The sequence below is a fragment of the Lithobates pipiens genome, unplaced genomic scaffold (genome assembly GCF_037356315.1).
Source record: "Lithobates pipiens isolate NorthernLeopardFrog02 unplaced genomic scaffold, aLitPip1_a1.2 Scaffold_16, whole genome shotgun sequence".
In the NCBI taxonomy this organism is placed as follows: domain Eukaryota; kingdom Metazoa; phylum Chordata; class Amphibia; order Anura; family Ranidae; genus Lithobates; species Lithobates pipiens.
Window position 1 is genome coordinate 561,141,742 of NW_027507748.1, and position 15,259 is coordinate 561,157,000.

At 41.1% G+C, this 15,259-nt stretch overlaps 1 protein-coding gene across 5 annotated transcripts in view; it reads right to left on the reverse strand.

Moving 5' to 3' along the window:
• The window catches only part of ARHGAP9 (Rho GTPase activating protein 9), a 171,478-nt gene extending 159,071 nt beyond the window's left edge, over positions 1–12,407 (reverse strand). For all 5 annotated transcript variants that reach the window (XM_077483598.1, XM_077483595.1, XM_077483597.1 and 2 more), the window contains exon 1: positions 12,208–12,407. The gene's annotated coding sequence lies outside the window, so the exon portion shown is untranslated. The remainder of the gene's footprint in view (positions 1–12,207) is intronic.
• Positions 12,408–15,259: the final 2,852 nt, after the last annotated feature.

Sequence of the window (15,259 nt, forward strand, 5' to 3'; positions counted from 1 at the left end):
CAGGCAAACCAATGAGCTTCTAACCCCAGCTTGTTCAATTAAGCTTTGGTAATAAAACCTGGAAGCTCATTGGTTTCTATGCAGAAGTGAGCCTGATTTTGTACTTTACAGCTTTAGTAAATAAACCCCATTGTGTACATAAAAGTGGGGTATGCCTGTACTTGACTGATGTTTTATGCAGTATGTGAATTGTGACACTTTTTCTCCCTCTTCAAAGGTTAGTACCTGTGTGAAGTAACTAATGGCTGTAGGTGTTCATTAGCCAACTATTATGTAAGCAATAAAAGCCCTAAGGCTTGGTTCACACCTAATGCCGATGTGGCTCCCAGCAGGGGTCTTGTGAGTCCTGGTTCACCGTTTAAGGTGCAATTTCAGCCTGAATTTTGGTCTGAATTTAGACCTGAAATGGACCAAAAGACGCACAGGGCTCCTGTGCAAATTCACACCGGAGCCGCATCGGAGATATGTGAACCGGCTCCATAGAAAGCCGGTCACAATCTCCTGCTATTGCGAATTGGATGAGGGGAGCCCACATCCAATTTGCAATAGTGTGAACTCAGCCAGTCTGTCACAGGCAATCGGGTGCATCATATGCAAAATTCATCAAATTGTGGACATCTTATATATATATATATATACACTTATTTCTGAAAAGGATATGCAGGAGTGAGCAGTTAGTGAGTTAGGGACTTCAATTTGCACCCTGGGCTTTACAAAATTTCTGGTACAAAAGTCCAGAGGGTGGAGTGCATGGTATTCAGGCGAAGGTCAGGAGAGCAAGGACTACATTCACTCAAACACTCAGAAAACATAATCATGCTGTTTAAGATAAAGAACATAGAACTGGCTACAAGGAAAGAATTTCCACACAGGCACTGGCCTGTTTTTTTTTGAATAATAAAAACCTGACAGCTCAGATTGGAGTCGCTGTACTAACAATCCAATGTTAGTACAGCGATCTCCCCTGCTAAGCTATTGTATTCTGACAGGGGGGCGGCCCCCCGCCAGAACACTCCAGTCAGCACTGTCAGCCATTGTCTGTGAGCCAGTCAGCTACTGGTTTTCCAGCATACTTATACCACAGAAGCCGGACCAGCTGCCATACACATGGGCCATATGTTGGCCGTTTTTTATTGAACTGGCCAATGTCACTTAACATTCGGCCCATGTTTATTAGGCTTATGTAACCATGACTGATGGTGAAAAGCTGCAGTGAATTTATGTGGTTTTTGGCATGTGATTGAATGTGTTTATATACCTCTTATAGAGATCTATTTGGGGCCCACTGCATAGGTTTTCTGATCCTTTTAGGCGCCATTTACATTAGAGTGTCTCCAAAGCCGCATGATTTCAGTGGGGTGACTTTTGGTGCGCTTTTAATCCGACTCTACATTCTATGGATCAAAGTAACATCAAAATAATGCCAAAATAGTGCAGGCACCTTTTCAAGAGTGAACAGAGCTTAAAGCTTTAGCTTAATCTCCCTGGTGGTACGATTATTTTGGATTTTAGGTGCTAAAAGCGGTACAATTATTTTGCATGAAAATTTGGCAAAATTCCTACGCATGCTCGGAAACAATTCGTCGCATGCTCGGAAGCATTGAACTTGATTTTCTCGGCTCGTCGTAGTGTTGTACGTCACCACGTTCTTGATGTTCGAAAGTTCAGCAAACTTTTGTGTGACCGTGTGTATGCAAGCCAAGCTTGAGTGGAATTCCATCGGAAAAACCATCCAAGTTTTTTCCGATGGAAAATCCGCTCGTGTGTGAATAAGGGTGGATTCTTGGCATATGGTGGTGTGAAAAAACTGTTGAGCACCAGTGACTTGTCTTTTTGTCATTTTTTTTTGGTGAATAAACTTTTGGGATAAAGGGTTAGGTAACCAGATAACCCAAAAAGATAGCTGCAAATCTCACAGGTTGCAGAGTTTCCAAAACCTAAATTAGTGTAAATTTTTTTTGCCTTTCTCAGATGTTTTGGTAGATATAGGGGGCAGTCTTGGAAGTGCAGTCGCTCCAAATCTAAGGGGTAGATCTGAAAAGAGTGGAAGCTCTGCTGATTTTATCATCCAATCATGTGCAAGCTAAACTGCTGTTTTTTATTTTCCTTGCATGTCCCCCTCAGATCTACAGCAAATTTACTTCCAAGTGCACTTTCAGGGCAAAGGTGGATTTTCCTTTAGTAAATAACCCCCATTGTCTCTTCAGATCCCTGACTCTGCAAGAGCAGTAACAGGCTATTTACCAAGCTGCAATATATCTGTCTCTCTCTTTTTGGACAATTCTGACTCTTCGCCCTTTGAGAGCAGCCACAGGTGCAATGTCTAGCAATCAATAGCTTCTACCTAGCTCTGTTTATTTATTACAGCCACTTATACAGTGCTGACAATTTACATAGCACTTTCCATATATATTGTACATTCACATTAGTCCCTACCTTGAAGGAGCTTACAATCTAAGGTCCCTAACTTACATTTGCACATACACGCACTAAGGCCAAATTAGACAGTAGCCAATTAACCTACCAGCATGTCTTTGGAGTATGGGAGGCACAGGGAGAACATGCAAAATCCAGACAGGTAGTGCCATGGTGAGGTTTTGAACCAACTACCCTAGTGCTGCCAGGTGGAAGCGTTAAGACACTGTGCTGCTCTATCTGGACATGCTTTAGTACAGAAGATTCCCTTTAAGATGTTCTATCTTTCCCTCTGAATAGCCCTTTGAGCAAGGCAACTTAAATCTGGCAGAGCACTGCACACATGCTAAAACTAGGCAGAGCCTACAGGAGAAAAGAATACTCTGGAATAATTTGTAAGAATGTTCACTTTAATTGCCCAATCATGTGAAGAGCAAATTCCTATTTACTTATGGACACCTGCACATAAATAAATAATTGCAGGGGATACTCACACAGATTGAAGATTCTCAACTCCTTTAGTAAATCAACCAAATTTCTTCTTATTCTACGCAAAGTTAGGACCAGTAAAACAAGAAAATTCTGTTTAACCCTGTGACCTTAAAACAAGATATTGCAGCAAACATTGTGTGCCTACAGGCTTCTGTGGTGCAAATACAGCCCCAAGTAAAGTGTACAAAAAACTTATATAATGACTCAAAATTGTGCCCTCTATGTGTGCATAAAGTATACCCTTATACACTGAATCTCATTATAAATCCCAGTTTCTGGGATACTTTTCTGTAAAATTTACTTAATTCATACCAAAAGTTACGAGATTTCTATTTTCTGATGCGGATAAATGATACAATATACGCAATTATGTAAGGTCATTTAAATGTTAAGATGGTCTAGTAACTGATTTAATATTTGCTAATATTAACCACACATAAACAGATACAGGCACACCCCACTTTTAAGTACACAATGGGGTTTATTTACTAAAGCTGGAAAGTGCAAAATCAGGCTCACTTCTGCATAGAAACCAATGAGCTTCTAACCCCAAGTTGTTCAGTTAAGCTTTGGTTATAAAACCTGGAAGCTCATTGGTTTCTATGCAGAAGTGAGCCTGATTTTGCACTTTCCAGCTTTAGTAAATAAACCCCATTGTGTACTTAAAAGTGGGGTATGCCTGTATACATAATAATTGTAGTGGGGTGCCTGTAAAACAGGTTAACATTACAAGAGAAGTGATTGATGGGATATATGTTCCTCCACAGATTCTTAGATTTGCAGTCTAAGGTAATACCAGCAAAGACTTCAGGATAAAGAAGAATAGTTCTTTACCCTTTATTGGTAAAGGCCATTCCGGGGCTGGTTTTACTGGGAGTGTGATGGAGGTGGGGCAGACTCCCAAGTTCGGGGACTGCAGGTTAATGTTTTCTTTTCAGGTCTTGATTAAAGCAGATATCCTAGATCTCAGAGAGAGAGAGAGAGAGTGTGTGTCTCTGTGAGGAGGTAACTACGAGCATGGCTGCTTACCCCTGATTTAGGATACAAGTATTTGCGTTTGTACGGACACTTACTTTAAACCAAGGACTGGTTAGACTACTGACACACTAAGGCTCGGTAGAGCAGAAGTTTATTTTTGTTTGATGGCAAGATGCCCTTTTTCTTCTGTTTGGGAATATCCTGTGGATTAAACATGATGTTTTCCTAAAGAAACATACATATACAGTATCTCACAAAAGTGAGTACACCCCTCACATTTTTGTAAATATTTTTTTTATATCTTTTCATGTGACAACACTGACGAAATTACACTTTTCTACAATGTAAAGTGAGTGTACAGCTTGTATAACAGTGTACATTTGCTGTCCCCTCAAAATAACTCAACACACAGCCATTAATGTCTAAACCACTGGCAACAAAAGTGAGTACACCGCTAATTGAAAATGTCCAAATTGGGCCCAATTAGCCATTTTCCTTCCCTGGTGTCATGTGACTCATTAGTGTAACAAGGTCTCAGGTGTGAATGGGAGCTTTTTGCCAAGAGGAATGGCAGCTTTACCATCTGAGAAGAGATAAAGAGCCTCATCCACAAATACCACAAAAGATTTAAAGCTGTCATGGATGTTAAAGGGGGCAATACATGGTAATAAGTACTGGGTTATGTAAACTTTTGGGTTCTGTTGTGATTATGAGTTAAAAAGAGTAAAACACAGTTGATTGATAATAAATGATTTCAGCCAAACACTAACCATAAGTGAATGAAAAGTTTTTGTGTTTATCGTTCGTATTTCATATTCTCTGAAAAATGGCCAAGAAATCATAAATTCTGCCAGAGTATATACACATATGAGCACAACTGTATATGCCAATAACATGCTAAATTGCCAGTGAAAATGGAATATATATATATATATATATATATATATACATATATATTTCTAGATTGTAAGCTCTAACGAGTAGGTCCCTCTAGTCCCTCCTGTATTAATTTGTATTGTAAGTGCACTGTCTGCCCTCATGTTGTAAAGCACTGCGCTATATAAATCCTGAATAATAATATATATATATATATATATATATATATATATATATATATATATATATAAAATGTGTGTTCTCTCTTTTCACTGGCACTTTAACATGTTATTGGCATATACAGTATCACTGATGTGTTTATTGTAAAATTTTGCATTGTAATTTCCATTATTTCATAATTTATGCTAAACAAATGTACTATTTACTTTCACTGCCCTCAATAAAAGTCCCCTAGATTTTATGGTTTACTAAGATTTTTGCTACCCGCCTGGAAATTTCCTGAAGACGTCCATGGTTATATAGATGGCAGAAGTAAGACGCAATCACAATGACTTTACTAATGGTGGAAGCGTAGTCTGGAAATTCCCAGTATCCAATCATTGCATGCTACTTGAGGTTTCATGAGAGAACTATACATAACTATTACCATCCACATACTGTAATTGTAATGATGATAAAATCATCTACTAGCACTTCCCTAATAAAAACATGATTTAAAAACTGTTCCACTTCCAGCTTCTTGGTTACAAAGGGTGACTCACTAAGGAGGAATTTTTTGTACTTCTGTTCAATTGAATATATTGAAACATAATAGTTACAGTAAATAACAGCAGAGGTGCAAGATTGTAATGTTAATGTGTATGTAAAATCAAAAATTTTTTGTTTTATTTATTTCAAATCTTACAATGGGGAATCCTATTATGGAGACAACGCTCTAAAGGGAATGGGTTTCCCCTTGCTCTAGAGAGATCTCATGTTACTTTCTGCAGTGTTTCTGGGACAGAAAGTAAAGGGAAATCTCCCTGATATGACATCAACAGAAAAAAATCCAGAAATGGATCTCAAACATTACTTACTCAATCCAAAACGAAAAAAAAAAATATTTGGTATTACATGAACTTCATTAAATGTTTATAAAAATTATTGTTACATAATATTCCAAAGACATGCTGGTACGTTAATAGGCTCCTGTCTAAATTGACCCTAGTATTTGTATGTATGAATGTGAGGTAGGAACCTTAGATTGTAAGCTCCCTCAGCTCAGGGGCTGATAAGAATTTTTAAAATGTAAAACCCTGCATAAATTAAGGCACTATATAAATACCTGTACTCAGGGCAGGACTTAGGGTGGTGGGGGCCCCTGGGCTTGAGTCACTTTCGGGCCCTACCTTCTATACATTACTGTATTTATCGACGTATAACACGTGCTGGCATATAACAAGCACCCCAAGTTTAGGAGGGAAGTTTAAAGAAAAAAACTTACATTTAAATGTCCATCAATGTAGCCTTATCAGTGTCCATCTGCAGACTTGCCCATCCATCTGCAGCCTTGTCCAGTGTCTTTGCAGCCTCGTCAGTGTCATTTGCAGGCTTGTCATTGCAGTCTTGAAGTTTAAAAATGGCGCTGCCGAGATACAGAGTCCTGTGTATCTCTGCGGCTCTCGGGCCCCCTCACAGTCCCGAGCGGAGCTGAGAGTAGTCGAGTGTACTCGGCTCGGCTCACAGTCACGCCCAGTCCCTGTGTTATGTCCATCATAGGGCGGGACTGGGCATAACTGTGAGCAGAGCCAAGCCGGGTACACTCGGCTATGTATCTTGGCGGGGCCCCCTATTGGGTGGGGCCCATGGGCTTGAGCCCAGTCAAGCCCAATGGTAAGTCCTGCCCTGCCTGTACTAAATAAATAAATATATTATATTCAAAATGCAATATACAGTATATGAAGCACCATAATGCCTTATTAAGACAGAAAGTATTCTAATATGAATACATCCATTACAACATTTTGCATTTAACAGAAGTATGCGATTGATTCTTAAAGACACTGCATAGTGCATACTGAATAATTTATCACCACTGTGTTTCTGAACAAAGTCTCAGAAAAACATTGTATGTATGGGCAGACATGCCACGTTATGTGGATGTATAACATTTACATATATTTTTTCCTTTCAATGAGACCACAGAATGCCCCCTGGAATTGTCTTCATCATCCTTTCTTCTCAGGCAGCCTGCACCATCTTTAATCAGTCAACATCCAAACTTGTCTGCCACAGCCCAGTGATAGCTCTTATCCTGTGGCCGCTGTGTAAAAATCTGTTTTACTCCCACAGCTACCCTCAGGCAGTCCTTCCTAAGATGTATATTTACAATACAGATATAAGTGAGCAAAGATAACTGTATACTTGTTGCTTCCCTAGGCAAGTTTTAGTAACACACCAATAAGTTCAGATGTCAACTTTACACAGAAATCTCTAAGGTCGGGTGAGAAGTTGAAATAGGCCACTGGCCCACTTTGTATTAGTACCTCTGAATTGGACCACTAGAAGAGCAGAACAAACTGATGCCCCATGCTGCTAGCAGTTTAGTTCTAGGCGCATGGCTCAGAGTAGGTGACCTGTAGGTAAAATTGCCAGACTACAAAGAAGACTAGGCTGGATTGTTTTGGTAGACAGAGGGGCAGTCTGGAAATGTTCATTATACATAGAGTTATGTTACTGATATTCATTACCATGATACATGGAAAGGTTTAAGTCACCAATGGCAGTTCTGCTACCCAAGGCCATGACCTATGTTGACCATGAAGAAATCCAACCTATAAGAGTTTTTTAAGACGCCTAGGCATTATCCAACCTTGTTCAGAAATCTATTTCTGCAGCTAGGTCCCTAAACAAGCATGGTTGCCTTGAGTGCCATTTCATAATTAGCCCATGCAGAGGGGAGAGAAAGGCACAGTGGTGTAGTGGGTAACACTCTCTCCTAGCAATAAAAAGGGTTGCTGATTTGAATCCCAACCACGACACTACCTGCCTGGAGGTTGCATGTTCTCCCTGTGCCAGTGTGGGTTTCCTCCAGTTTCCTCCCACACTCCAAAGACATGCTGGTAGGTTAATTGGCTTCTGTCCAAAATTGGCCCTAGTATATGAATGTGAGTTGTGGACCTTGGATTGTGGGCTCCTTGAGGGTAGGGACCGATGTGAGTGCGTGATGTATGTGTAGAGCGCTTCATAAATTGATGGCACTATATGGGTACCTTAGATAAATAGGAATAATTGTAGACACGCACCCACACTCACAACATAGATTATATTGGGAGAAGTTTTCCTAGGTCCCTGTTGTCTGTAATTGCTCACAAATGTAATAAACAGTCACACAATGTGATTTTTTTTTTCTTTTAGAGCTCAGATTATTTATTAAACTATCATCTTCTATTTCTGTTCTGGTTATTTCAGGTTCATCAATTTGCACACTACACTTTAGGTCCTCTAAGTACACAATTACATGCACAGCAGTGTTATACTAAGCTCAAGGCATTGTGTACAGAAAGAAGTCATTGTTGAGCCCGTTGTAAAAGTACAGCTGAAATTAACTCCTTCACTAGATGTTTCCTCTAGTAAGGATGATGAGTTTTGTCAGGGTTGCCTCCACCCACACTCCTTCCTTTTACGGTTCATTGCACTGACAGTGAACTAGCAATGAGTCTAGTTTTGCATCTCATACTGATGGAGGATGTACAGTGCTTTGATGTACAGAGAAATCATCAGGGGATCCTATTCTGATTAGTATATGCTCATAAATGAGAAGAGTTGGCCTTTTAGCAAAATGTGACAGGTTGTCTTAAAAAAAAGAAACATGATCGTTACTGGTGCAAAAATATTGCAGAGTAAAAATGGGAGTCCCTTTGTATACAAGTCTAGGCTTCCGTTATCCTTTGCACTAGTGTTTATCAGCATTGCTGAATATGTACCCTTATATAAGAGCTGGTGCATAGCAAGTACAAAAAAGTGACATTTTTACTCATTTGTAATTTTTTCCTAATTGTGTGTAATTATTTTAAAGAAACAATCAACTACTGTATGTTTCTTAGGGTAACCTGTACTGACAAAAATGTATAGGTTCTGTTGACCTCTCTGAAAATTCTTATTATTTGCCTGTCACTCCAATCCCCTAGCCTCAATAATATCCGGGTCATTTATGGATCACATTTACTGTATGTAAAACAGCTCTCACTTCCTTCTTACAGACGACAGCTAGCACTTCAGGAGCCGATCAGCAATTGTATTAAATACATGTTGCCATAGCAGCTTTAGTAAAGATATCAGTACTTTGGCTATCAAACTGACAGCATGTAAAAGCAGCTACATGCGAGAGGGCTCGTTACTTATCAAGGAAGGACTCTAGGAAGTACGTTGTATAAAACACATTCTAGGTTCTACAGACAAATTTTTAATCATTTTTTTTTAATATTAAAATTTTTATTTAATAAATTTCATATTTAATGTATTTAATCTGTATATAGAACTTGGTCCTGTTCAGATCAGTGGCCCCATCAGAGATTAAAAGCCCTTCTTTTTCAGCTGTAACTCCACCTCTTTCTTAAACCCAAATTATGGGTGTTCCTGTGAAGGAAGGTCTAAGCCCTGCCCCTATCTTAATTGACTGTTTTTTAGCTACTATGAATGAAAAATCAGTGCAGCCCTGGCAGCACTGATTGTTCATTGTAGTAAAAGATTGCTCAGCTATGCGGCTTTGTGTGTCTATCTGTTGTCTTCTTGTACTCATACACAATCCCAGCTGATAGATCACCCAGCCCCGCAGTTCGCTTTGATCTTTCACTTTTATGAATGAACAATCGGCAATGATGGGATTGGTGCTGTGTATGACACAGCCTAGCAGCATTCATAAATGTGAAGGATCACTCAACACTGCAGGGTGTTGTGATCGATCATCCAGAGCTTTGTATGTATGCAAGCAACTGCAGATCTGTGTGACACTTTTTTTGTGTAACTACAGCGCCGCAGTCTGTGTGACACTTTTTTTTTTCATGAATGGTAGCGCTGATCTCCAGAGCAGCTCCTGCTGCCAGAGACCAGAAATGTCACCACAAACCTGTCTCCCCTCTTGCAATGAGGTCAGACGAGGGATGGGGGGAGCTGTCTGATTATTCCACAGAATGTATTCCAACAGGACCAAGTGCTACATGTAGTGACGGTGTTATCTGGAGGAGAGCAGTGGTTTTCCCTATAGTTACCTCATGTTACCTACTTGGTTTTGGTGTTTTCTTTGTGGTAAACTCATGATATCACCCCAGGTGCAAGTAATGCCTGCTGATCTCTAAAGGTCACCATAGGGTTCTTGGTCATCTGTTTAGTTTTGTATGTTGTACCTTTGCACTGATCTTGATATGACACTGTCAGGGCTCGGCTCAGCCCTTCCTTCTCTGAGCTGACCGCTCAGCTGTCGGCTAATTTCCAGCTCCTATCTCTCCACGGGTACTCAGCTGTTGATGATATCCTGCTCCTCAGTCCTGCCTACTTAAGCCATCCAGCCCAGGGGATCTCTGCCTTCTACTTAGTCAACATCACAGAGACACTCTCCTGCATTCCTGTTGAAAGACTTGCTTGGCTGACATCCCTTCTGGCTCCAGACCCTGCTTGCTGTTTTACCACGAGTCCCTGATGTTTGGCTTATCTGACTATCCATTCTGGTTCCTGAAATCTGGCTATGTTTTGACTATGCTTGTTCTATTTACTTTTATTATTAAACAAGTGTGATTTAACTGTATTTCTGTCTCGGTCTGATTCCATGGTTTCTGACAGACACCAACTGTAGCAGCCCAGTAAATGTGTTTCTGATGTATTTTGATCAGGTCATACTGCACATCAACAAAATTCTCTTGTAAAAAAGCAGGTAACCAAAATTGTGAGATTTGTTTAAATTCAGTACAGAAAATGAAACCTACATCTGAACTTAATAGTACACCTGCCTTTTAGACTGAAGTACTTAACCTCAAAAACCCTATTTTAAAGATGTTTCAAGATCAATTTTTAGATTGTTTAAAACATTTATTCAATAAAGATGGTGCCTCTTGAATACGACTGCTTTTATTTTTTATTATGACTCAGGCAATGATCGGGTCACAATTTAGGAGCTATTCATGCAGAAATGCCTTCAAACACCTAGGCCTTAGCATTTCAAACACATTTTGATCCCTTATATTGTAAGCTCTAATTAGCAGGGCTCTCTGATTCCTACTATATTAAAGTGTATTGTAGTTGTATTGTCTACTCTCATATTGTAAAGCGCTGTGTAAACTGTCAGCGCTATATACATTCTATATATATCCTTTATATAGTAATAATAATATGTGACTTTGTACATGTGACTTCAAGATGTAGTTATATACAGTAGATCAGTTATCTGTTCATTTTGTACACATTTCTACTAATTAATACATAAAATAAAGAGAACTGTAGAGGGAGCCATTGTTGATCTCCAATCTCTGACTGTTATGCTGATCCTCTGACTTCATTACTTTCTGGCTGAGTGTAAATTTGGAAAGCCAGAGAAAAGTCAGAAGTCCTTATCTGTAAACTTGTTCCAGGTAAATAGTTTAAGGTATCCTTTTAAGAGCTAGACAGGGACAGTGAGAGGATCATTTTATCAGCTAGACAACTTGAATTTTTCATGAGAGGTCTGCAATAGTTTCCTTTAAAGTATATCTAAAGCCAAAACATTATTTTTAGTATTGGATAGAGTGCTAAGGGGTTAGAACCTCTATCAAGGTTTTACTGCTGTCTGTGTTTCTGCTGAAGAAATTCTTCCTCTCTATTCGCCCTAATACCAACTCTCAATGTAGCTAAATCCAACATTTTGAAGTGTCACCAGAACAGGAACAGAAGTTACATTTTCTTTTGGGGACACTTGCTCCAGTGACAGGGGTTTGGAGAAATTTTCAGATTTCCCATTAGTCCCAGTTGTATCTACAGGACAGGAGGTGAAGGTAAAGATACCGAATAGGTCACAGTTAGCAAAAAATAGAAATTGTCAAAAAAAGCTGAAAAACAAAGAGAAATTTACTGCGATAACCTGTAGTAACCGATCCAAAATCAACTTTCAGCAGCTTAGAGACTATGCCACTAAAAGTCAATTCTAACTGAAATATTTTGCATAATGTTAGTGTAGAATTAAATTATATTCTTTGCCCATCTATATGGAAAAACACAGATTATATATTGTTTGTTTAAAGGAGAGAAAAAAAAAAACACATCCCATTGAACAGTAAAATAGAGAAGTTATACAAGAGGATTTATTTTACAGTTGCGAATAACAATCGTAGTATATCGTACTACTCTTATCTCCTAATTATGATGTTCTGTAGATTTTTGTTAAAATAAGCTCAGCTGTGCAGTGACTGTTCAGTTACTTACAACTTGATACCATCCACAGCCCCTAAATTTGTAAGGTACAAGATGTTTGTCACTTACCAAGTTAAGCCAGAGAGAGAGAGAGGGGAAATATAATTCGTCAGTACAAGATGATTTTCATGGTTGCTCTTTTCGCTAGATCTCCAGTGAAATACGGTGGAGGAACAGTGCTTTCTGTGTGTGCGTGGCTTAGGTTTTCACAGCAGATCTCACCACCAGGCACGAAGAGGAAAGAACACACTCTGTATATGAGAGATAGGGTTCTGTGAAGTGACAATCATCACCACTTCCTGTCTGTAATATAGTCTCTCTTTGCTTCTGCTGTACTTTTAAGTTCATCACCCACACCCTTTCTAAAATTCACCTGCATCCCCAACACATTTTTTTTTTTTTTACTTACAGAGCTAGTGTCAAATGCTAAAGCCAGGAGCTTATATTAAAATACACAATCACCGTATAAGAGGGTTTACGCTATACGATAAAAGCATAAACATACATGTAATATAAAATGAGTATGGCACTACTCTAACATAGTACGTCTTTTGGGGGTAGATTAACCATCCAGCTTTTATCTGCTGGGGATCCACTAGTAAGATTTCCTTAAACCTCCTTAATCATTACACTGCAGCTGGGGGAGTGAATGATCTGTGAAGGGGATAGACATGTCCCGCTGGAGCTTCGCCCCCATTAGCACCTTTGCAATCTTCCATCCTACTCGGCGCACCCCGATACCTACCCGCAGGCCCCCTAAGAACCTCCTCCACCGCAGAGTAAACCTCGGATGGGTCACCCTAGGACCCGCTATTCGAAATCTGGTTTGAAAGCTTCTCGTACCCCCCCAACGGCGACTGTATCCTCTAACAGGCGGCCTGCTACCGTGATGGTGGCAAACACGCAGGCGGTCGTGGAGCCGGGGGCGGTGGTGGCCCCCACTGGAGTGGAGATCCTGGCGGCCATTACAGCGTGCAAGGAAACTCTGACAACCAAGACTTCCTGACCATAGATGTTGGACTCATCCATCAGGATATGGATAAATTGCGGTCTCGCATCGCGAAGGTGGAGGATACCATCCGAGCAGATTCCAGGGAGGTGAGGGCCCTGCAGCTTCAAGTGAAAGCACTCCAGGAGCGTGCTATAGACACTGAGAACCTCCTCAGGCAGAATAACATCCGCATACTTGGCTTACCTGAGAGAGCTGAGAGCCCCAGACCAACTGAGTTTACTGAACAATTACTGTCCACCCTGTTCAGCCTGGGTGATATGCCTCCCACCTTTGTGGTGGAGAGAGCCCACAGGGTCCCGCCACTCCCTCCCAGACCAGGGGCCCCTCTTCGCCCCTTCCTGCTGCTGCTGTTAAATTACCGCAGCGGCACGCTCCATGCCTGAAATTAAATACAAAAATACCAAACTGCTCTTTTTCCCGGATTTCTCTCAGGAAGTACAGCAACGCCACAAGTCCTTTACTGATGTGAGATGCCGGCTCTGGGAAAGGGGAATCCGCTTTGGTCTACTATATCCAAGCAGGTTGTGGATCACCGATGGTGACAACACACATTTCTTTGACACTCCAGAGGCTGCTGCGGCATGGCTGGACACCCGCTAACAACATATGACCAGGGAATCGTGGTTGACTGCAACATGCTGGGTGCAGCTATGTATCACAACCCCCCCTACCTCCAGTCCCATGTTGACTCATAGTATTGCTCCCTATCCATCCTTAGGTCTTTCCTCTCTGCTCTAATCCACCATTACCCCAACTGGTTGTTCAACGTCCTTTGTTGTATAGACTACCGCCCACTCCTCCTGACTGAGGAGCTCCAGCAGCAACCACTGATTTTGTTTATCTCTCTTTTTTTCTTGTTATTGACAGTGCTACTGTCTGGAACCTGCTTCCCCTACCTGAGAGCTTCCACAAGTGTTTAAATACAGCACCGAACTGTTGCTATTAAAGTTTAAGGGTTTACTGTTTTTGAGTTTTTGGTTATATGCCCGATCTGATCACTCCCCAGTTTTTAGGGATGTCATCAGATGAGGGCAGGTTTGACACCTCGGTGTCATCACGGGTATTGTTTATTAGTTAAGTATATGTTCATGTTCGTTTGTCTATTTGGTCTTTCATGAGTCATAATTCCACCTGGTACAGGTTCCCTGGGTCCTTGCTGCTCCTGAGATGACCTGCTTCACTCCTCTTTTCTTCCCCCATCAGGCCTCCACACAATGGCAGGATGTGATGCCCCCCACCTTCAGTGCGCTGTCCTGGAATGTCTGGGGGCTCAATTCTAAATTTAAGTGAGCGGTGCTCTTCAAATACCTCAAATTGCATTCCCCACATATGGTAATTTTACAGGAAATACACCTTATGGGCAGCAAACTACTGGCGCTGAAAAAAACCATGGATCCAGAGAGCCTTCCACGCCTCCTATTCCACATATGCTAGAGGGGTCAAGATCCTGATCAGCAAATCCTTCCCGTGTGCGATGGAACATATTCACACTGACCCCCAGGGTAAATATGGACTAATAGTGTTCACTGTCTGTGGTGTCTGATATATTGTGATAGGTGTATACATCCCCCCTCCTTTTTCCTCCTCGACCTTATACACCATTCTAGAGAAAATCACTCGATACTGCCCTGCCAGACTGTTACTCATGGGCGATTTCAATGCCATTCTGGCCCCAGACCTGGACAGACCTACCCCCCCCCAAACAATTCTCTACTGACTTGCTCTCATGGGCAGAGGCGCTAGGTATATCCGAGGTGTGGAGATGGAAACACCCCACAACCAGAGCATACTCCTGTTTCTCCAATACACATAAAACTTCCTCCCGTATCGATCTTGCCTTCGCCAACCCGACTATGCTGACAGATGTATTAGACGCCTTATACTTGCCCAGCGGACTCTCAGATCACTGCCCCCTACTCCTTAGCATTCCCTCCCCGCCCTCCCGTTCCCCATCCCTTTGGCGACTGGGGACCCATTCGATCTCCCATACTGACCTGGCAGATATTCCACCACGCTTGGGGGAATACTGTGATCTTAATACGGGGTCCTCCTCCACAGAGGTGACCTGGGATGCCTTTAAGGCTTTTACCAGTGGGCAATACATCTCTT